The 24053-nt window shown below is 39.6% G+C and overlaps 1 protein-coding gene across 2 annotated transcripts in view; it reads left to right on the forward strand.

The window, feature by feature from the left end:
- ATXN7 (ataxin 7) overlaps positions 1-24053 on the forward strand; it is a 130595-nt gene that overhangs the window by 45657 nt on the left and 60885 nt on the right. The gene's annotated exons all lie outside the window — the stretch shown is intronic.

The raw sequence follows: 24053 nt of genomic DNA on the forward strand, positions 1-24053 counted from the left end.
TTGGGGGAGTTTGTGGGGAGGTTGAGGCCACACCTGGCTGTGCTCAGGGCTTACTCCTGATTCTACTCTCAGGGATCACTCCCAGCATGCTCGGTTAACCATACGGGATGCCAGGGATCGAACCTGAGTCAGCCACATGCAAGGCAAGTGCCCTCCCTCCTGTACTGTGAATCCAATCCTCTGATTCTGGGATGCTTTATTTAATACAGGGCTTCCCACCCTTAGTGCTGTTCACTTTTGGGACCAGACAATTCTGAGTAATAGGGGGATTTCCTGTGTATTTTCATCTCTTTCATTTTTAGCCTCTGAACAATGAATGTAGGAGTAAATTGGTATAACTTTTTTGAGAGATCCAGACGGAATGTAGAAATACTAGGAAATAACTGACCTCTTGTGGGGCTGGAGCCACAGTACAGAGATTAGGGTGTTTTCCTAAGATGATGCTGACCCAGGTTTGATCCCCTGCACCCCAATGGTCACTTGAGTACAGGGCCAGGAGTAAGCCCTGAGCACCTCAAGATGCCCCCCCCCCCCCAAAAAAAAGAAAGAAAAGAAAAAAGAGATGACCTTTGTTGCAGGTAGAAGTGAATGTTTCTTGATGACATTTAAGGGATGAGAGAGTGAGGTGGATCATGGTTACTTACTCAGCTTTTTGTGTTTTTTTTTTTTTTAGTGAATCACTGTGAGGTACAGTTACAGGCTTACAAACTTTTGTGCTTGTGTTTCAGTCATACAGTGATCGAGTACCCATCCCTCCACCAGTGTCCATTTCCTACCACCAATGGTCCAAGCATCCCTCCAACCACCTCCACCCTGTCCCTTCCACCTTGCCCCACCTCTGTGGCAGGGCATTCACTTTTGCGCGCGCTCTCTCTCTCTCTCTCTCTCTCTCTCTCTCTCTCTCTCTCTCTCTCTCTCTCGTGTTGTGGTTTGCAATAGAGATATTAAGTTGCCATCATGTTTGGTCTATCATGGAGAGTATTATGTTAAGTGAAATGAGTCAGAAAGAGAGACAGACATAGAAAGATTGCACTCATTTGTGGAATATAAAGTAACAGAATGGGAGACTAACACCCAAGAATAGTAGAGATAAGTACCAGAAGGATCACTCCACAGCTTAGAAGCCATCCTTACATGCTGGGGGAAAAGGCAGCTCAGATAGAGAAGGGACCACCAACTAAAGGGTGCTAGGAAGACCGGCTCAGGATGGGAGATGTGGGCTGAAAGTAGACTATTACTCAACTTTTTAAGTACTTTGTGTCTGGGTTCCTGTAATCACCAGAGCTTTGCAGGATGTCAGTCTTTGTTGCACAGCAGCACCACGTCTCTAGGTCAGCATTCTTCGACCATTCTGGACCTGCGGACCAGCAACTGTCCTGCTTTGCTGGTCCACTGACAGGCATTTAAAAATCAAGACCAGGGGTTTTCGACCTTTCAATACTTGTGGATCATCAGTGCTTGACTATTGTGCTAGGTTGTAATTCCTCCATCACTTCCCCATTTAGCTTGGGCAAGTGATTTCGTATCTCTTAGATTCAGTTTCATTATAAGTGAATACGGATTATGCTAGTGTATCCCCCTAGGGCTATTCTGTAGGTGTTTTTATTAATCCAGGGTTTCTCAACTTTAGTGCTATTGACATCTGGGACCAGATAATTCTTTGAAATAGGGGTATTTCCTGTGCATTTTCAGAACTTTCATCCTTTACCTAAAACTGGAGGCCAGTAATGCCCCCTTCTCCAGTTGTGAAAACTAGAATGGTCTCCAGATCTTAACCAGAATTCCCTGGGAGCAAATTTGCCCCTAGTTGAGAATCATAGATTAAATACCTGTAAAATGTCTTGCTCAATACTTGATATATGGGGACTTTCTTCAGTATTTTGATACATATTGGTGCTTGATAGATGTTTGATTGTTGGTGTTGCTTGTGTTGTTATTGAAGAACTGCCAGATTATTCCCCTAGAACTCATATAATGGAGATGATACTTTATTTAGATTCTTTGGCATGACAGTAATTAAATTCTCTTGGGTGACTACTAATAGGAGCACTTTATCCCTATTTTGTCTTTTACTGGTGTTACACAGCAGCACCCATATGGTGCTAAACCAGCTGTGTCTTTGTTGCTAGCATGCCTGTATTCTCTTGTTTCAGTATTTTAAAAAGCAAAATGAATTAAAAAGTTGAAATCTGTTATTTTCTTCTTTCCTACTTACTGATTTTATGCACTTTATAAAAGTTTTGAGATGAAAGGATATGCTTTTTCTGTGATTTTCTGAACTTTGCAACTGAAAATTCTTCAGGGTCAGATAATGTGTTGTTCTGCCATTTCCCACATCCTCCGAGTCCCAGTATTTGACACAGTGCCTCAAACACTTGAATATTCTGCACTTTCTCTAGTTTTTCTGATGATTTTGTGTTGTCTTCAAATTGCCTTTCATGTGGCTTTGAACAGTTTGGGACAAAAAACAGCGCAGTCTCTTACATAATATCAGTACCAACGTTGGTTTTCAGTAGTCCCTATTTTTCCCAGTGTAGCAATTTGTTTGGTCATGTGGATGTTTCGTGTAATGATAAATACGCAGTACAAACTCATTTTCTGACATAGGTGATAAGAAATAGAGGTCTCAAACTTTTATAGGAGAGTCATTGTTATAAGTGCTTATGAATTGATGTCAATTGTTTCATACTATGACACAAAAGAAAAATAATTTTTTACTTTTACACAAAAGTAACTAATTATAACAGTCAATTAAAATTCAAGGGCAATGCGTTCTACCTACCCTGGTATGTACTTGAAATAGGGAATATGAATCAAATACACCCAACCCCGAAATATACTTGAAATAGGAAGTATGAATCAATTAAGATGGAACTTCCATGAGGGTAGTGTTTTACTCACTGCTGTATCTCCATGAGCCTGAAAGAGTGCTTTGAACACAGTTAGCATATGAATAACTTTGAATATTGGTTGTTTTTTTTCTGTTTGATCTCAGTTCCTACAGAGTGTAGGTGTTTATGGTGTTTAATTATATGGATTTTTTTATGCAAGGCCTCTGATCACAAGCCACCTACTTCATCTGGTGGAAAAAGCCATCTCTTTTAATATTAGTGACAATGACACAACTGACTGTGGGACTGAATAGGTTACCTGCTTTATTGAATATCGAAATGGCTGTCAAAATGAAGACACATTCAGTCATCAGGCATGTACAGAGTTATGATATCAATTATTATGATATCAATTATTATGAAATACCAATTATTGGGATTTCAAACTTTTGAAAGAACTCTTGTGTTTACCTTTGAAATGCTAGAAATATGTCTCTAGAGATTGAGTTTCAAAAGTGGTACCCAGTTAGAAATTTTGTGACTTGTGGTGCCGAGTACAGGATTCTGGTCTCCTATTTGACTTTGTTACTTAAGGTTTTTTGTAAGAAAGTAGAGAATTGCTTTGGTGTGTTATAGGTATTATAACGAAGGAGATCATAGAAATGAGCTGGATTTTATTCTTGTTGATTTTTCACAGCTTTTATTTTGTGTTTTTAACTGTTTGGTCAGTTTTCCAGTCTGCCCTTTTCTTTCCTGTTTGAGTATTCAAGCTGTAGAACGAATGGAGAATGGAAACGTTTGCTAATGAACTTTTGTCTGATTCATGGGGACGCTAAAACTCAAACCCATTTAAAGAAAGCCAGCACACGTTATAATAGAAATCTCGAGAAGAAGAGTGGAAATATTCCCTCTTTGCCTGGTCTTGTTATTTTTGCTGTTCAGTTGCATAGGCAGACTGCCAGAAGATAGGGGTACAAATTAATTAACCAACTGTTTGCAGAGATATGGCCATGTCACTACTGATAAGCATAGACGTAAATAAGGCAATATGACAAACTGCTTCTAGAAGTGAGGGAAAGGCAGACATTATTAAACTAAGCAGACCAAAGACTTGGGGGGCATAGAGGGAGGAATCGTTGCTCTTCGTTTCGATTATAAGCACATAAAGACTCCTACTTTCTTAGTGTTTGCTGATGTGTTGGGAGAAAAGTGTGGATTGTTACTTTTCAAAATGTTAGTCTTTAAAACACAATACTTGAATACTTTTAACCTCAATTGAACATAGTTGGATCTTATCCCTGCCCAGTAAAAACATTTCCATTATAATTTTTATACACCATAATTCATGGAATTTATTCGGCTGGTGTTGAATTTTTAAGCATAAAGTTAACACATGAATTGTCTTGCCCAGACTTAATGACTTAAACACTGATGATTCTTGAAGGGCTGCTCTTTATATTTCTTGATGATTCTTTTTCCCCAGAGGTGAACCGTGGTAAGAGCCTTAGTAAATTGAAATAACTTGTTGGAGGAAGGAATGAAGCTCTGTGACCAGTGACATGTCATTGCATTCCAGTCAGGGACAAGGATATGGAGTCAACTTGATTTAACCTTTAACCCCAGTTCAGCCTCTTGCCAGCTTTATGATCTTCGACTAGTTACTTAATCTTTCCACACCTGTTCCCTTATTTGTAAACTTAGGCTAATAATAGTACCTATACCACAGGATTCTTGGGAGGATTACAAAACATATAAACTACTTAGCACAACTGTGTGGCCCAGCAGGTGTACCATATATGTCTAACATAGTAACTGATGTTGCTATATTGTACTTTAAACATTTTCTGGGCCTTGATTTTAGAAACTAAAATAACTGTGTAGAAATGTTTTAACTTGAAGGATCACTGAACTGTGACTGTGCAGGTATTTATCTGCTAACCACAACTCTTTGCATATGGTTATGGTAAGTGACTTTTGAATACCTGGTCATGTATGTTGATCAGTTTCGCCTGGAAAGACAGAATGAAATTATAATGTAGGGAAAAGTGAAACTGAGATATGAGAATGCATAAAACTTTCTTGTGCAAGTTTTACCCATTAAGTCTTCCTATTATTGAAACAGAATTGAACAAATAAATGTACAATCAAAACAAACTTGAAATACTAAATATTCCCTTGTGGTAATAAACTACACCTAATGTATTTTAATTAAAAAAAGTCAGGGCCCAGAGCAGGAGTAAAGCAGGTAAGGTATTATAAGCCTTGCTGCCAGAAGTAGTTTCTGAGTGCAGAGACAGGAGTAACCTCTGAGACTCACTGGGTGTGGCCCAAACCACCCCCCTCCCTCGACCCAACTCTCTCCCCCCCCCATATATATATACTTTTTCCCCAAAGATTTTTTAATTGATCACTGTGAGAAAGACCCTTACAAAGCTGTCTGTGATTAGGTTTCAGTCATAGTGTTCCTTCCACCAGTGTACATTTCCTGGCACCCAGTGTCCCTCCCATAACCCTATCACCCATCAATCCCCACCCACCCCACCCTACTTCTCCTCTCTCTCTCTCTCTCTCTCTCTCTCTGTGTGTCTCTCACCCCACCCCCCTTTGGAGCATTGCAGTTTGCAGTATAAATACTGAAAGGTTTCGTGTATATCCCTTTACATATTCTTAACATTCAGTTCTTGTCTAGCGTGACAGTTGTCTTATCATTTCCACCTATTATTGTCATTCTGGTTCCTTCTCTATCTTACCTACCCTCTGCCCCCCACACTCTTGTGGTAGATTCCAACCACTGACCAGTCCCCTAGCCCTTGTTTTCCCTAGCCATGGATATTAGTCTTCTACTCTATATATTTACATATAATACAAATGAATGCAGCCATTCTATATCTGTCTCTCTCCTTCCGACTCATTTCACTCATCATGATACTCTCCTTATGCCATCCATTTAAAATCAAATTTCGTGACTTTATTTTTCCTAACCGCTGTTTAGTATTTCATTGTGTAGATGTGCCATAGTTTTTGTTTTGTTTTGATTTGTTTTTTCGTCTGTTCTTAGACACTCATGTTGTTTCCAGATGCTGGCTATTGTGGATAGTGCTGCAATGAACATACAGGTGCAGATGGTGTTTCTGCCATTTTGGGGCCCCCGGGGTATATTCGCAGAAGTGGTATTGCTGGGTCAAATGGAAGCTCAATTTCTAGTTTTTTGAGGAATGTCCATATTGTTTTCCAAAAAGCTGGACCAGTCGGCTTTCCCACCAACAGTGAAGGAGAGTTCCTTTTTCCCCTCATCTGCACTAGCACTGGTTGCTCTTGTGCTTTTGGGTGTGTGCCAGTCTCTGTGGTGTGAGATGATATCTCCTTGTTGTTTTGATTTGCATCTCCCTGATGATTAGTGATGAAGAGCATTTTTTCATGTGCCTGTTGGCCATTCAGCTTTGTTCTTTGAAGAAGTTTCTCTTCATTCCTTCTCCTTATTTTCTGATGGAGTTGAAATTTTTTTTCTTGTAAAATTCTACCCGTACCTTGTATATCTTTGATACTACCCTCTTATCAGAAGAGTATTGGGTGAACAACCTTTCCCATTCCATAGGCTGTTTTTATATCTTGGTCATTGTTTTTTCTAAGACGCTGAAGCTTCTTAGTTTATTATTTGCTTCCACTTGGTCAGTGGTGTTTCATCTTTGAAGATACCTTTAGCTTCACTACAATGGAGGGTTTTGCCTGTATTTTCCTCCATGTACCTATGGAATAAAGTTGAGTATCCTGATGCCTGGATTTGGGTCTGATGTTGAGGTCTTTAATCCATTTTGATCTGACTCTTGTGCGTGGCATTAGAAGCCTGGGTCCATTTGTTTGCAGCTGTCCAGTTTTGCCAGCACCCTTGTTAACTAGGCTTTTCTTGCTACATTTCACATTTCTTGCTCCCTTATCAAGGATCAAATGATCATATATTTGTGGGTGTGTATCAGGATATTCAACTCTGTTACATTGGTCTGCAGATCTGTCTTTATTCAAATACCATGCTGTTTAAATACTAATTCTTTGTAGTACAGTTTGAAGTGGGGGAAGGTGATGCCTCCCATCTTTTTTTTTTTTTTTTTAAGAATTGTTTTAGCTGCCAGTGGAACTTTTGTTGTTCTATAGGAATTCAGAAGTTTTTTTATCAATTTCTTTGAAAAATATCATGGGTATCCTTATAGGGTCCGCATTTAATCTCCACATTGAGGAGTACTGCCATTTTGACAATGTTAATCCTCCCGATCCATGAGAAGGGGATGTGTCTCCATTTCCTTGTGTCCTCATTTACTTCTTGAAGTAGTATTCTGTAATTTGTTTGTACAGGTCCTTCACCTCCTTAGTTAAACTGATTTCGAGGTACTTGATTTTCTGAGGCACAGTTGTGAACGGGATTGTTTTTGTAATATCACTTTCTTCTCTTTTATCACTTGCATATGGGAAAGCTGTGGACTTTTGGGTATTGATTTTGTAAGTTGCCCCTTTTTATACAAATCTATTGTTTCTAGGAGCATTTGGTAGAGGCTATGGGGTTCTCTTAAGTACAGTATCATGTCACTGCAAAGGGTGAGACGTGATTTCTTCCTTACCTCTCTGGATTCCCTTTATATCATTTCCTTCCCTCGCTGCTATGGCAAGTACTTCCAGACTATACTATACTACTATTGAAAAACTGTAGGTAAAAGATGTACATACATACGCACATGTATGCTATATGTAAAAATGGAAAAAAAAGAAAAAGCCTTTGCTGTATTAAATAAGATTAGTAGTAGCAGTAACATTTTGCTTTTTATTGCTTCCTTTGAAATTGTATCTTTCCTCAAGCCCATTAGAGAAAAATTTTCCCCAAATCTGAAAGAGAAGTCAAGTATTTGAGTTTTTGTGCCAACAGGAATGATTGTAGGAATAAGAAAGCACAATATCTGGAGTAGTTGGCATCTACACCAAAAGAACAGTTGGCACTTCAGGGACCTAATCTGAACTATTCCCCATTGTCTTCTAGTTCTGACCAAATATTATCAACTAGGAACAGTTTGAGTATTTATAGAATGTGTGGAGGCATGAAAAGATCTGACTGATTTGAGTCATTTTCACGAACATAAATTAAAACATTAAAATTGATTAAATTTATGGCAACAGAATTGTTTCAGAGAGGGAAAATTTATCTTTATTGTTATAGTACCTTTACTTTAAATAAAAAATTGCCTTTGGGGAATACTTTAATTCACGTGAGTGTAAGCAATGTGTAGGTTCGTGTATTTGTGCATGGTTTGTCCATACATTGGCCTTGTCTTTCCCCCCGCGCCCCCATTGGAGGAAGTAATGTTTTATTGATTTGATTTACAGAGCATTTCTCTGAAATGAGAAGATAGTCCTCGGGTGTTGATTTCTTTGTCTCTTCTTAGAAATCTCAGAGGCACCTAGATTCCAGACGTCCCAAATGTATGTCCTCTTGCTCAGACTTGGCATTCTTCCAGAGTTCCTTCTCAGTGACTGGTACCACTCATCTATCCTGTTCTGCAGGATGGGACATTTGGCATCATTCTCTGCACCACCCTGCCAACCAGGCCATTACCAGACCTTGTCAACAGTTTCTTCTAAATATCTCTTGATCCTTTCTATGTTTTCTCACAGCCATTCCCAGAGCCAAGGTGCCCCTTGACTCCTACCTGTATTATCGCAATCAGTGGGCGACTGACCTCATTTGGAGTTTTGAATGATGAACCTCCCTTTTCCACGTTGTAGTTGAAAATAATAAACATTTTGGTCATCTTCTATTTAAATATGCCTCCAGCAAACACTCCAAGTGATAGAGTAAAATACGTCCAGACATTTGCTCTTCCATGAAAGCAGTGGGAATACTGACAATGATCAAAATTAACTTTTTCAGAATTTAAAAAATTGATCTAAGTGCCTGGTGGAGAGGAGGCACAAAAAGGGTGACTGCATCACTGTAAACACAGCAAGCTTGATGATGTTCTAACTCGGTCTAGTTCTAACTTGCTTTATTTCAAACTGCTGCCTCATTCTACTCCACAATAACTTCAAAATTTTTGTCTATCTTAATCCCCAATCAACCACTAGGAAAATGACTTGCTGGTGAAAAATAAAAGGGAGAGCATTAAAATACAGAGTAGAACAGACTAGAATGTCAATTTCAGAAAGGTAGCAGTAACAGAATAGCAACAAAAGAAAATAAAACAAATAATTTATGCGTAATTCAGGAAACAAATAGCAGAATCGCTGGCATAAATCCTGCCTTACTGGTAATTACGTTACTTGTAAATGGGATAAACACTAATATTCAGGCAAAACCTACTAAAAAGGTCATACTCCAACAGTGTGTTATCAGTAAGAGAAACACCTAAGGTGAGACATTTGTTCAAAGTAAAGATGGAAAAGATATACTAAATTGCAGTGGGGGGAAAAGTACCTAGATTGATTATAAAATAGCAGACAAACAGGCATCTTTTAGAAAATTGACCAAAGTACATTTTGTTACATTGTTGATTCTATGAGGATACATGAGGATACAGTTTTTCTGGGATCTTTGTAAGATATGTTATAAAGATACATTCACTTACCAACAGTACTTCAAAATACTTGAAACAAAATTGATTACTGAAATGAGAAACATAAAAGTAAAAGTTGCAATTCTTCGTAACTCACTGTTTTGTGGAGGTGGGGAGGTATTGGGCTATACCTGTTGGTGTTCAGGGGCATTTCCTGGCTCAGTGCTCAGGAGTGACCACTGGTGTTGCTTGCCAGACATGTGGTGGTGGGAATGTGAACCAGGTTAACTTCATAAACATCTTCCTGTACTTCCTTTAGCCCTACTAATTGGTTCTAAAAATTGAATAAACAGAAGATCACAAGAATGTAGAATTCTTGTATAATAAACCAACTAGACCTAACCAACAACGGGAGAATGTGTATTTTCCTCAAGTGCACCCATTATGTTTCCCAGATTCACACAGTAGGCTGGAATAAGATTAGCCTCAATAAATGTGAAAGTACTGAAATCATGAAGTACTAAAAATTGTTCTCCAACCACAATGAAGTAAAATTAAAAATTAACCTCAGAGGCAATTTGGGAAATTTGCAACATCAGTAAATTAAATAACATTCTTGAACAGAAAACTTCCTTAAGAGCACTATAGCAAGTATAATATATAGGTATTGAAACACATATACCATAGTTAAAGTAGTACTTAATGGGAAATTTATAATAGCCAAAAGCTAATTAAAAATTTAGAGTGGTCCCATTAACTGCTTTAACCTTTCAGTTAAAGAAACTCAAAAAATAAGAGCAAACCAAACTCAGAGTAAAGAAGAAAATAATAAAGGCCAGAGAGGAATTATTTTAGAAGAACTATCAGTACAGAAAACTGATAAAAAGAGAAGTTGGTTATTTGATAATATCGGAGTACTTAGATTTTGATAAAATTTACAAACTTTTAGCTCAAGCTCATCATATTACTAAAATCAAGAATTAAATAGGTGGTGTCACTGCTGACTTTCAGAACTATGAAAGTGTTTCAGGGGTATACTGTGAGTGACTGCAAGCCAACGTTTAGATCAGCGTTTCTCGAGCAGAAACCCTGTAGCCCTCTGTGAGCCCCTAGGACATTCCAAGAGGGCCACAGGTGAAAATCACATAAGTGGTAAGTGGTGGCCCCAGGAGGCCAAAGAGGGAAGTTTGAAAGGAGGAAAATAGATATGATCAAGAAAAGAAGATAGAAAGAAGCTTGAAATACTGAAATGCCATATTTCTATAAAGATACACTAAGAACTTCAAAATAGAACTAGTACAAGAATTTGAATTAGTAACTTAAAACTTTGCACAAAGAAAAACTTAAGACATGGATGACTTGTAGTGACTTTAAATATACAAAGAATTAGCAACTATTCTGCATGCTTTTCTAAAAAAATAGAAAAATTCTATTTCTACTTCCCAGTTCTTATCTGTGAAGCCAGTACCTTAATATCCAAGTCAAGAACTGAAAAATACATATTAATATGCTCACAATTCATTTTGCAACATACCTGCATTCTGTAATATGTAATGTATTAAGATACATTTGATAGATGGGTTTATTGGAAACGGTCTGTTACTATAATATGAATGATTTTTCTCTTATATTGGTAACATAACCCAACTTTCAGTCCAGATTGTATGATACATTTTTTTTTCAGCACTTCTCAAATATGCATACAGATCACCTGGGAATCTTGCTAAAATGCAGATTTGCTCTGGCAGTTCTGTGTTGTGACCTAAAAAATTGTAATTCTAACCGGATTCTCAGTGTTACAGAAGCTCTTGCTTCATGGAACATACTTCAAGCAGCAAGCATTTATTTCAAGGGTATACATAAAGTTGGATATGTAGGAGATAGAAGCATTTTCTCTGTGACTTGCAGAATCAGAATCAAATTTATTTTTTGTTTGTCTGCTTGTTTGGGGCCACGCGTAGTGGTGCTCAGTGATCACGCCTGGTGGGCTTAGGGGATGTTGACGCTGGAGACCACAGCCTGGTTGGCCATGTGCAAGGCAAGTGATCTGTTGGCAAGAATCAGAATCAAGCTTAAGGCACTTAAATGTGTTCATTGTTTGTTAAAACTCTTTAATCTTCTGGGACCTTTTTAGTAAGCTGTTTAGAGACTTAACAAATACAAATAAATTTTTCCTTTAAGATTCCCTTAAGATACTTATAAATGATAGGTCGCGTTTGCTGTATCCACCACAGCTGCATGAGTATTAACGAATGTTCAGCTGTACTATAAAAGCTAGTACCTTGCTTATCATACTGAGACATCTGATGCTAGTTATTAAAACTCGTTAATTTCTAGTTATTGAGACAGATTTTTGCATATTGATTTTATGTGTACACTGAATACTTGCATTTCTCCCCCGCCTCCAGCCCACTGAAATATGTTGCTGAAGCATAATCCCCAGTGGACTTGCTTTTTGAGATACCATCTTTCAGAAATGATTATATCAAGAAATAGAGCCTAGATGAGTGGGATTAGTATCCTCATAAAAGGGGCCTCAGACCGCTCTTGTCCTCTGCCACGTGTGAAGTTACAGCAAAAAGATGACTGTTTACCACAAAACAAACTTTCAACAGACACCAGATCTATTGACATCTTAGTCTTGGGCTCCCCAGTTTCCAAAACCATGAAAAGTAAATACTTATTTAACAAACCACCCTTGTATGGTATTTTGTTATAGCAGTCTGAACAGATTATGACAGTCTTGCATCCTGTTACCTTGCTAAGCTGGTAAATTCTAGGAAGTTTTTGTAAATTCCTAGTAATTTCCCATACTGTCCATCACACCAACTCTACGTAGTTTTCTTTTCAACCTGTATATCTTTTGTTGTCTTTTCTTGCCGTGTTTCTCTCATTGGAAGTTGTAGTATTCTGTTGAATAGCAGTGGTGAGTGTGGATATCTTTGACTTCTCCTGCATAAGAAGTTTAATTATATTTGTACTCTTCCCATTAAGTGTTGATTGATATAATTATACATTTCTCTTCTTTAGTCCATTAATATTATGTAATCATTACATTATATCTGAAATGTCTTCATTTCCAAGTTTGTGAAGATTATCTTTTTATCTTTCTGTTAATTTTAGTTATCCTTGTTATCCTTGGTATGATTTATTTCTGTTTTTTTAAATTTAAAATACTTCTAAAATTCTTTTTTTTTTTTTTTTTGCTTTTTTTTTTTTTTTTTTTTGCTTTTTGGGTCACATCCTGCAATGCACAGGGTTACTCCTGGCTCTGCACTCAGTAATTACTCATGGCGGTGCTCGGGGGACCTTATGGGATGCTGGGAATTGAACCTGGGTCGGCCGTGTGCAAGGCTAACACCCTACCCACTGTGCTATCGCTCCAACCCCATAAAAAAAATTCTTATCTTTTATTTAGGCGCTATGATTTATAGTGCTGTTAATAGTGCTTAAAGACTACAATATTGCTACAGCACTTACCACCATAATCTCAGTTTTCCTCACTTTTTCTAGGTTCCCTCTCATTGCCAGTACGTCACTTAGCAAACTCACTTCTCTAGGCAGGCTCCCTTATTATAGATCTTTTTTTATTACCTTACTTTGTTTCTTTATACTCTGTTTTATCTCAGGTGCTTTTTCAGTACAAGCTGTAACAGTATCAGTTGGGATTTTTCCCTTTTCCTATCAAAAACGGACTGTTGTAGTTAATGATTAATATGTAAAGGCCCGAGCGGGCCCAGTAACGTCTCCATTGCAGACTTTGTTGTAACTGTGTCTGGCATATCGAGTATGTCACGGGGAGCTTGCCAGGCTCTGCCGTGCGGGCGAGATACTCTCGGTAGCTTGCCGGGCTCTCCGAGAGGGGTGGAGGATATGTAATTAGGATTATTTTGTTCGTTGGTCTTCTGATGTTTGACGAGTTGCTTTTTACTTGAAATACCTGAATTAACATTTTTTTTAAATCTACTCTTCCTTGACTGCTTTAGTTCAGCTAGGATTTCAAGTCACATACCTTTAGGCAGATTATTAGTCTTTGTCTCTGGGCTTTTTCATTTACCATCTTGTGGTCAATGAAGTCCAGTTCCCGTTAAGTATTTATTGAATTACAAATTATGCATTTGGGAGATGTGTGTAAGGTAGAAATAAAATTGTTTAATTCTTTCTTTGCTGAGATTTTAAAGCTTATTTAACAGCTCTTCAAAACATTTCTGTCATTGTTATTACTTTTATTAACTAAAATTTTGAGTTACCATTTGAAATAAATATGGAACTGACCATTGTAAAACCTCCACAATTTATAGACCAGCCTTCCAGATCCCTGAGATTACATAGAAGAATTTTATGCAGTAATAGTATTCAGAGTCTTTGTATCTTAAGTAAAGTTTTGAGTAGAAATGAAAGACAGTTCAGAAGTAACCTGGGAAGTCTGCTGTGCAATGTGGAATGTTACAGTTGACTGAGACTTAAGCGAAACAGCATATAACAAAACCAGATCTTGAGATGATATTGTTTGCTCAATATGGGTAGAATTCTTTTGTTTTTTCTCATCATTATAACAAAATGATGTTTAATTCAATGACTATCCAAGAGCTGGGGCTGGAGCAATAGCACAGCGGTAGGACGTTTGCCTTGCAAGCCACCAGCCCGGCCAAGGTAGGTTCGATTCCTCCGCCCCTCTCGGAGAGCCCAGCAAGCTACCAAGAGTATTCCGCCCGCACGGCAAAGCCTGGCAAGGTACCCATGACGTATTCGATATGCCAAACACAGTAACAACAAGTCTCACAATGGAGACGTTACTGGGCCCGCTCGAGCAAATCGATGAACAATGGGAGGACAGTGCTACAGACAGTGCTATCCAAGAGCATGCTGTATTAATACCTAGTACGGAATAGGTGATGACTATAGACCAGCAGTTAGGAGCAATGGCCAGTGTAACCCACTGACAGTTAAAATAGAAATGATCATAATCGCAATAATAAGACAGATCTAGCACATTCCATGTCTCAGGCAGTTTTAAGAAAGTTACATATACTAACTCACTTCATCTTCATAACTGTCACTTGAGGTAGCTACTGTTATCATCTCTATTATATAGATGAGGATAATGAATCAGGAACTTAGTTCCCTGCAGTCACACTCCTGTTGATGATGCTAAGATTCAGACTTTGGCACCCTATCTGTATGCTTTCTCAGTTTCTTTTACTGAGAACCTGCTTGTGTGCCAGGCTGTGCAGATCTGACCCCTGTATCATGCAGCTTAAAATGAGTGAGACACTACCAAATGGCAAGCAAACAACTGGGAGTGAAGAGAGAATTAACTGAAGAGATAGGGCCATACTTTTAATTTAGTGTTCAGGGTAGCCTTTTCTAAAGATTGCTGGCAAATCGTTCTGTTAGAACTAACAGAATTGACAAAGACCCTGGAGTTAGTGATTTGCTTCTTGGCAAAATTGTCAAGAGTAGAACTTCAGGGTTAGAGAGATAAATAGGTGTTTGTAGGATAACACTCTTTTGTCCTTCCTCAGGTAGCTTAGGTTTGTCAGGTCACACCCATCTAAGAACACTGAACTTGTATTGTAAGCAATGTCCTTTCTGTGTGGACACAGGAAGACAGTTAATATTATGCTTTGTAACTTGGGAGTTGACTGACTCCGAATAATATTTACTCCTGGGCATCTGATTTCTTGACTCAGTTGCCCTTAGTTCCTAGCACCCCAAAAGCAGGGTCCCGACGAGGGACTGAATGGACCCAGGGCAAGCAGTGAGCTACCCTGGCATCGAAATGGGCCAGGCCAAAGAGCCACGATACTCAACTATAAGTTGAGGGCATGATCATGGACAAATGCTGTCATGATCCAAAAGTAAGTAAGGACGAGACTAGGACCCTGCTGGAGCTAGGAAGATTAACCTGGCCTGAGGACTGTGGAATGTATAGTGAGATGTTCTCAGGAAGAACCAAACTAAATTTATATCTCTTACTGTGCTCATACAGAATGACATTGCTAGAAATATTAGAAGTAGATTTATTACAACTATTTAAGTAGATTACTAACTGAGGGAAGAACACACCCTTGTTGGGATCCCACCCTTGGGTGGATCTCCTAGTAATCTGAAGTAATCTCTGTAGATGAGATTTTATCCTTGAGTTAATCTCCTGGAGGAGTGGTCTTACCTCTCTTTGTTGATTCGTCAGTATTCAACCCACCTTTATGTCACCGCCTTATGTGACTGCTATATAAACTAAGACGTAAGCTCGGAAAACGGGTCAGAAGTGAGAGAGCTCGGGCTCCAGAGATCCAGAATCAGAGCCAGAAGGAGAGAGCTTCCAAGACTGGGGCCCGGGAGAGAAGGAGGCAAAGAAAGACAGGAGTGAAGAGGATTGGAATAAACTACTATTGATATAGACCTGCCTGGCCCTCGTTTCTTCTTCCGTCTGCCCTTGGCTAACAGCCGTTCCGATCCAGGCCACACACAGTGGCTCAAGAGCACTGAACACAGGCAGTGAGACAGTGTCATCCAGTGAGCCCGTGAACACACAACCTTCCGCGTGATAAGATTTTACAGGTGTTAAGGTGCCTGCCTTGTCCATAGCCAGCTCTGTTTCAGTCATCGGTACCATATATGGTCTCCTGAGCACTGTCAGGAGTGATTCCTGAGCACCATCAGATGTGACCCAAGTACCCTTTTACTCCCTACTTTCTCCACCAAAAAAAAAAATAATAAGACTTTAGCGTGGAGATTATGAGGAGATTGCTGTCCTCCCAACAACTTGTGAGATGGGAACTATTATTTTGCCCACTTATAAATGAGGAAACTGTGGTAAAGATTACTAAGTGACATGTAACCGAAATTTCAATTTAGTCAGGCTCCAGAGGCTAGTCCTGTAAATTTTAGGTCTGTTGCCTTAGCATACTAAGTTCTTTCATCTCTGCACTTAAGTTAGCTGCAGTGAAGAAGGAAGAACTTGCAGATCTGGCTTTGACTTTGTCCCTCTGCCTCACCTTATGTCCATGGCCTCCTGCCTTCCAAACTCTTGGGAATCTCCTGGAGTGTTTCTTCTGTTTGGTTTCCCCCATTATCCTGGTACAGGTACATCATGCCTCACTTTAGACATTTGCATCAGTTCTGGGTACTGCTCTCTTCTAACTTAACTTTGATCTATACATATGTCATAGTGACCCTTGTTTCATGTAATTTCCTTAAAATCTTGGTTTGCCCTTGCCTGTTGGGTAACGCTTAACTGAATCGTGGGCTCAGCCCCTCTGCAGTGGGAGTATCATCCAGCTCCTCAACTGCTCCCCTGATTTACAGGAAGGAACATGTTGTCTGAAATGGGAGTTTTAGTCAAGTTGACCAGTAGTCAACTCAGGTGCCATATTGTAAAATGGTTCATTGCTATTTGTTTCATATGTCAGTCTCCTGAGTTTAATTGGTTCACTTAATTAAAACTGGGGCTCTTGAAGGAGACATTTCTAATGTGTTTATATTTTTTTCTGTGTCTTTTGCTAACATTTATTGTTTACTGCATGTTCAGAACTGAGTATCCCTCCATGGATCAGTTCATTAATCATCACAATAACACTGTGAAACATTAGTCCTGTTAGCTGTTATACGTAGGAGGAAACTGAAGTTCAAAGGTTTACGTAACTTTATCGTGTTCACACAGCTAGTAAGAAGAGTGGTGGTTTGAATCTGAGTAGACTGACTCCAGAACTGCTTTTAGTTACTGCACTGCACAAGCATGAGAATATTTGCTGGTGTGCATGTTTGAGAGTCAAATCATGAAATACTGAAATTTGACGAGAAACTACCACTAAGAATAGGACCATATATGTTCCAGAGAAACCTTTGTATCCGTAATTTTTATCTTGTTAAGTCGTATACCTGATTCTAATGGATAGCTATCATTAAATGACAAAAGGGCATAATTAAAATCTTAGACTAACACTGCAGAGACTTAAAATCATATTTTAGTTCTTTTCCATCAAATAATACTTAGCACATAGGTAGTTGCAGTGGCTTACTATCAGTCAATTTAGGCAATGTTAGGCATCGCCTCTGGAAAATAAGCAGATACAGTGGGGAAAGATGAAGATTCAGAACTTGGTGTGATTGCTAGTGGGGAGTTGTGCCATGTGGCAGGCTAGGTGAGTGCTCTGAGAACATGGAGCAGGGCATTTATTTTTTATCCAGATCCCTAAGGAACAACATTGAGGCAAAAATGAGTGAAAAGAAAATGGAAGCTTGGTAAAGATCTGAACAGAGCAAGTTTCAGACACAGGAAACAGTGAGCACCAGGGCATGGTCCAGGAACAAAACAAAGGCCAGTGTTGTCAGACACAGGAAAGCCAGATCCCAGCTTTTCAGAACTTCGTGAGCAGGTCGGAGTCTTAGTTTTTTATCCTGAAGGAAGTTGACTGCTATGAAGAGTTCCAGATGCCAGTCACTGCTTTACCAAGAGCAAGTCTCCTGTCACACGAAGCTGCTCTAGCCCACTTCTGTAGAGCTATTCAGAAACCCTGAACCAGTCAGTGAAGAACAGTAATGGAGGTGTGAATAGCATTAGTTGAGTGCATAACAGAGAGGACTTCTGAGGCAGTTCCTGTTGAACCCTGGGAATGCCAGAGGAGGGAGATGCTGATGCAGGAAGCTCGCTAGACAAAAGGTAGGATTGTGGGAGAACAGGGCAAGGTTTGAGAATGAAGAGCCAGTCTTCAGTCTAGATCGATAGGAGGGACCCACCCCGGTGCTAGCCACCTTGCTTGTAGAGGTTTTCAAGAAAGAAGTATCACTGTTGCTTTGCTGGTTGGTGACTTTGGCAGCAGAGTAGAGAAGACTGAAGTGGGGAGAAACTCTGGCCCTATTAGGAGATCTGTTCTGACTAACACTAAGCCCTTGACTACAGGGCATTTGCAGTAGGAATGAGTGGTAGGGAGGAATTCAGCTCTGGCCACATTTCTGGGAAAACATTGAGGATTGTCTGGTCTGGCCTATTTTTTGTGTGTCCCTGGGGGCGGGTGGAGGTGTCACATCCGGCAGTGCTCAGGACTGTTTCTTGGCTCACACTCAAGGATCACTGCTGCTGGGGCTCTGGAGACCCTGAGTAGTGCTGGGAGTTGAACCTGGGTCAGCTTACTCACTATACTGTCTCTCAAGCTCAAGACTTCTTAAGCCCAGCAGAACGGGGTTCAAAGACTGACATTAATTAGTGTATGAAATCTTACTGTCTTTGTGCCTTAGTGTCCTGAACAGTACAGTTGGGATTCATAAATCCTATTTTATAAGAAGACATTGAGTGAACACTTTCTAGGGTTAGGGACCATCCAGAGACTTTGCATATATTACTTCATTTCTCTTTCTACTTTGTGAAGCGTCTGATTAACTAGGTACAGTGATCATCACCATTTGACCATGTAGAAATTAAAGTTCAAAGAATTATAAGAGAGATTCTGCAGAGCTAAAGGCACTTGTCTTTCATGCAACCTACCCTGTTCTGTCTGTCCTCAGTACCACGTAGGGTCCCTTGAGCACCACCAGGATGGATACCTGAGCTCAGAGTCAGGAGTATTCCCTGAGTCAGGTGTGCACTAAAAAGAAAAAGCAAAAGTAAATAAGTTACAGAACTTCCCTGAGATCACACTGGATTCAGAATAATAGTGTTTCCCACCCTAGTAGCATTGTAGCACTGTCCTCTCGTTGGTCATCAATTTGCTCGAGCGGGCACCAGTAACACCTCCATTGTGAGGCTTGTTGCTATTGTTTTTGGCATATTGAATATGACACGGGGAGCTTGCCAGACTGCCTGCCGTGCGGGTGGGATAATCTCAGTAGCTTGCCGGGCTTCCTGAGAGGAACAGAGGAATCGAACCTGGGCCAGCCACGTGCCAGGCAAAGACCCTACCCGCTGTGCTATCCCTCCAGCCCTCCCATTCTAGTATCCTCTAAAAAAACCAGTATTAGAGAGAAACTAATTAAAGAGTGAAAGGAAGCAGCCCTTAGAAGAGATGGCACCTAGGGCCAGAAAGTTAGTATAGTAGGCAGGGTGGTTGCCTTGGATGTGGCTGACCCAGTTTGATCCCCCCAACACTATACTTGGTCCCCTGAGTACTGCCCGGCATTGCTCCTGAACACAGATCCAGGAAATAGTTCCTCAACACTGCTGTATATGGGCTAAACCACACCCTTCAGAAAGAGAAAGAGAGGGAAGAACGAGGTAGGAGGAGGGGAATTTGAATAGAATTAGAAGTATTGGTGGAGAGGAACAGGTATGATGCTTTAGAGTAGAACTTATCAGACCTGTTATTGTGAGTTGTTTGTGTTAGTGTGATGAGGAAAAGAATTAGAAATTACACCTGAATTTTTAGTTTGAGCAAATAAAGGGATGAACAGGCAGAATGAAAAATTCTCTTTTTAATTTGTGTTTTATTTTTTTGGTGGCGATGTCCACACCTGTAGATGCCCAGGGGTTGCTCCTGGCTCTGCATGTAGGAATCACTCCTGATGGTGCTTGAGAGACCACTTGAGATGCCAGGGATTGAACCCCGGTTGGCTGCATGCAGACAGACTCCCTACTCTCCGTGCTGTCACTCCGGCCAAAGATTGGTGAAATTCTCTTGAATGTGCTTTTTTCATGTGAAATGTATGCAGGATACCAAAATGGCTGTGTCTAGAAGGCAGTTGGATATGTGAGTCTAGGTAGAGCCAAGGAATCATCTAGGCTGGATATAAAAATATGGAACCACGGGCATGTAAGATTTGAGTACGTGGAAGAGGAAGGTATCTAGAGCACTATGAAATAACAGCAGTTTTGTTGGTAACAATCACGGTTCTTAAAAGGGGGTTAACAGCCCCCAAGTAAGTAATGTGTTTTCTCCTAGTCAGGGGTCTGGTTTGGGGCAGAGAGCTTTCATTTCACCTGATACTGTGGAGGTTTTACACACCATGCCCTTGTGTCTGTGTATGTAATTCAGCCCTTCCTTAGTATCCTTGCCTGAGGGTCTCTCAAGTACAGTATGGCCTAGATATGGGTGCTGGGCCACTCATAAACTGGGGATCAGAGTGATCTGAATTCTGAGAAAGAATAAAGGCCTAAAATTTTTTACATTAAAAAATTCATTGTTTCAGGTTAGTATATGAGGTCAAACATAATTTTAAAATGTTCTTTTCAAACAGAATGATTTAAGTTATATATCTGAAGATTTTGTAGACTTTATAAAAACACCCTTGGAACTTGTTTCTATCAACTCAGTATTTTCTGTAGTAAATCAAACTTTTCCTCTTGCGTTTGGGCATGTTCCATGTATCAATTTGTAGGAGAACTGATGAACTTACTCATCAAAAATATTCGGAAACATACATACTGACTCACAAAAAATCATTTTTGTTGTTGCCACAGCATTCCACACACTATTCCTGTTGCTAAGGCCTCAGGAATGTCCCAGTGCAGATAAGAGATGTAGGATTCCTTCTATTCCCCTTAAAGAAAAATGTTTTATTTTAATTATTTAGTATCTTCTAGCTTATTTCCAAATATGCAGTCAAATGTTCTGCCACTGAGCTATACACCCTTATTTCCAAATATGGATATTTGAAAGTTTAAAAAAAATAGAAAAATTCAAATTGCTTTAGATTTTTAAAATAGGAACTTTATACTTTCATAGTACACAGCATGAACTGTATTTCAGTATATATATTTTCCCTTAGAATTCTGAGTGCAAACATATATGTGTATATTTTACTTGTGTGCTTTTTAAAGAAGGTGATGCACTAAGGAGATGAAGAACAGAACCCAGTGTGCATACCTGAAATTGACTCCCATTTGTCTCTAACTTTCTTCTTGAGTGATAATAAACAAGTTCAGATAGCTATCAGTAAAAGGATTATGCTATATGATAAAACTATTTAAAAAGTGCTTTAGCCCAGATCTTGTCACTGACTAGTTAATCAGTAAATGCCCTTTATCTGTGATTTTTATAATTATCAAATCATCATGAAATGCAAATAGTCTTAATTGATAAACTTGGAGTTTCTACAGAAGTATCCATTTCCTTACAGAATGACCTTACCCAGTCCTCTAGGTTTTGTCCTTAGTCTTTGTAAAGTCTCACAGTAGGATCAGAAAAACCATATTTTAAAAAAATAGTTTTATTCATAAGTGACATTTTGGAAAATTGTCTTCATACATGAAGGACTTGGTACCAGGGGCCAGAGAGACCGTTCAAAGGGCTAAAGCACATACTTTGCATGCAGGAGACCCTGGTTTGATCGATTTTTCCTCAGGTAATTCCAGGAGCAGCTTCTGAGCTAGGGTAGAAGTAGATTCAGGCTACTACCACTATGGCCTGCTGTGGTGCTGCTGGTCCATTCTCCTCCTCTCTCTCTCTCTCTCTCTCTCTCTCTCTCTCTCTCTCTCTCTCTCTCTCTCTCCCTCCCTCTCTCTCTCCACCCCTCCCCCTTCTCCTCTCGCTCCAGGAATTGATCCAGGGTCCAGGGTTGGCTCTATGCAAGGCAGAATCCTTAACTCCAGTTGCACCATCTTTCCAACTGCTATGGTACTGGTTTCTTAATATTTTGAAGGTCAATATAAATGAATAAACGACCTTATTTATAAATGGAAGGGCTAGTTTCTAGGACTGTTTAGAATAAGGATTCCTCTAGGGGCCACCAAAGTGGTGCTCAGGAAGTCTAGATTACTCTCCTTGTGATTCAGTCATTGGGGCCATGGTTGAATGCAAGGATCTATTGAAGGTTTCTGCAGTGCCTGGGATTACCTGAACATCCCGCAGTGCTATGGGGCCTTCAGGGCTCCACCAGTGAACACTCAGGGCACCATGTGGTACCCGTGGTCTAACCAAGGCCAACTTAATGCAAGTCATGTGCCTTCATAAGGCACTATCTCTCTACTCTCAAATAACATGCTAAATGGTATTGCTTGAATTGCTTGACATTGAGTGCTATGGGAAACCACAGCACATTGCAGAGGACTATCTAAAGTCAGACTAGTTTATTGGTGATAGAGCACTGAGCACTGTCCTCCCATTGTTCATCAATTTGCTCCAGCCGGCCCAGTAACGTCTCCATTGTGAGACTTGTTATTGTGTTTGGCATATCGAATACGTCATGGGTAGCTTGCCAGGCTTTGCCATGTGGGCGAAATGCTCTTGGTAGCTTGCCAGCCTTTCCAAGAGAGGCGGAGGAATCGAACCCGGGTTGGCCGGGTTGGCCGCGTGCAAGGAAAATGCCCTACCCGCTGGGTTATCACTCCAGCCCCAGTTTATTGGTGAGACTAGTTTAATTATTAAAATAAATTGAGTTGATTTTATTAACGAAATTGTTGATTTGATACTACGCTTAGTCAAAGAAGTCAGCAGTAGCAGTCGACTAGAAACTTGTTAGCTAATCAGTTTTTTGCTGTCAGAAGTATTTGGCACTGGCATTACAACTTTTTGCAATTGGAATCTGGAAGGTATTTCTAGAAATCATTATTTCTGTGGTCTTTAAGAAGGACTAAATCAGCTTATCATTATGAGTCAGAATTGAATTCCAACAAATAACTTAGACAAAGTACTTCCCCTCTGAGTTAGTATGCTCCTTTGTAGATTGAGATTATAACTGCTAAGATAGCTGTGAGGTTAGCATGAAATAGTACACTTCTGCATCCATAAACCAGGTTGTTCCCTGGTATACTTTAGATATATATAGCCAGATATTGCTAAAATTCAGTGTATAGAAATTATTTTTAGATTCTGCCTGGCATAGAACCAACTCTGGATCAATTCCTGGAGAGAGAGGAGAGGAGAGAAAAGAGGAAAAAGAGAGAGAAAGAGAGAGAATCTGTTATAACCGTGTATAAATATTAGATACCACAAAGATAATCATCACTTTATATCTTCATCAAGCATTGCTTTTTGTTTAAAATCACCAATTTCACCCAACATGGAGATAGTACGAAATTAAGTTTTGAAGGAAAGAAAAGATATTGTCATCAGCTTTTTGGGTCTTTTCTCTCTCCCTTTAAATTTGATGTTTAATCTAATAAAATATTTGCTGCTAGTTATTCATTTTTGTAGTTGTTCTAACTGGTGCATTTAGTGCAGAATATGTAGAAAATCACCAGTTAGAAAAAATTTGGGAAAGGCAGTGACACGCAGTTAGGCCACACACAAGGCAAGCACCTTACCCACTGTAAAATTGCTTCCACCCCAATTTGAAATACTGAGATTTAATTCTGGATAGAAATCATTCTCTTCCTTAAATTATTAATAATTAACCTAGTTAACTATGTTTTATCACATGTTGGATTAATTTTCGTCTTCATATATACACAGATAAGTTAGTTTCACATTTGTGTTTAAAAAATTTTAGGGGGAGAGCCAGAGAGATAACACGGGGGTAAGGTGCTTGACCTGCACATGGACAAACCAGGTTTTGACCTCAGCACCACATGCGGTACCCCAGCACTGTCAGGAGCAAGCCCATAGCACCACTGGTATGGCCCAAATATTAAAAGAAAAACGTTTTGTTTGTATTTTGGTCATGCCCCACCATGCTCAAGGGCCACTCCTGTCCAGTTAAAGGACTAAGGTTCTTGTGACCTGAGGAAAAAGAGAACAAAGATAATTTTCTTTGTATCACTTGCAGATGAAGCCAGCATTTTTTTACTTTTGAGTGAAATCTCTGCTTCCTTTCT

Source organism: Sorex fumeus, unplaced genomic scaffold (assembly GCF_029834395.1).
Source record: "Sorex fumeus unplaced genomic scaffold, SorFum_2.1 ptg000072l, whole genome shotgun sequence".
Taxonomy (NCBI): Eukaryota; Metazoa; Chordata; class Mammalia; order Eulipotyphla; family Soricidae; genus Sorex; species Sorex fumeus.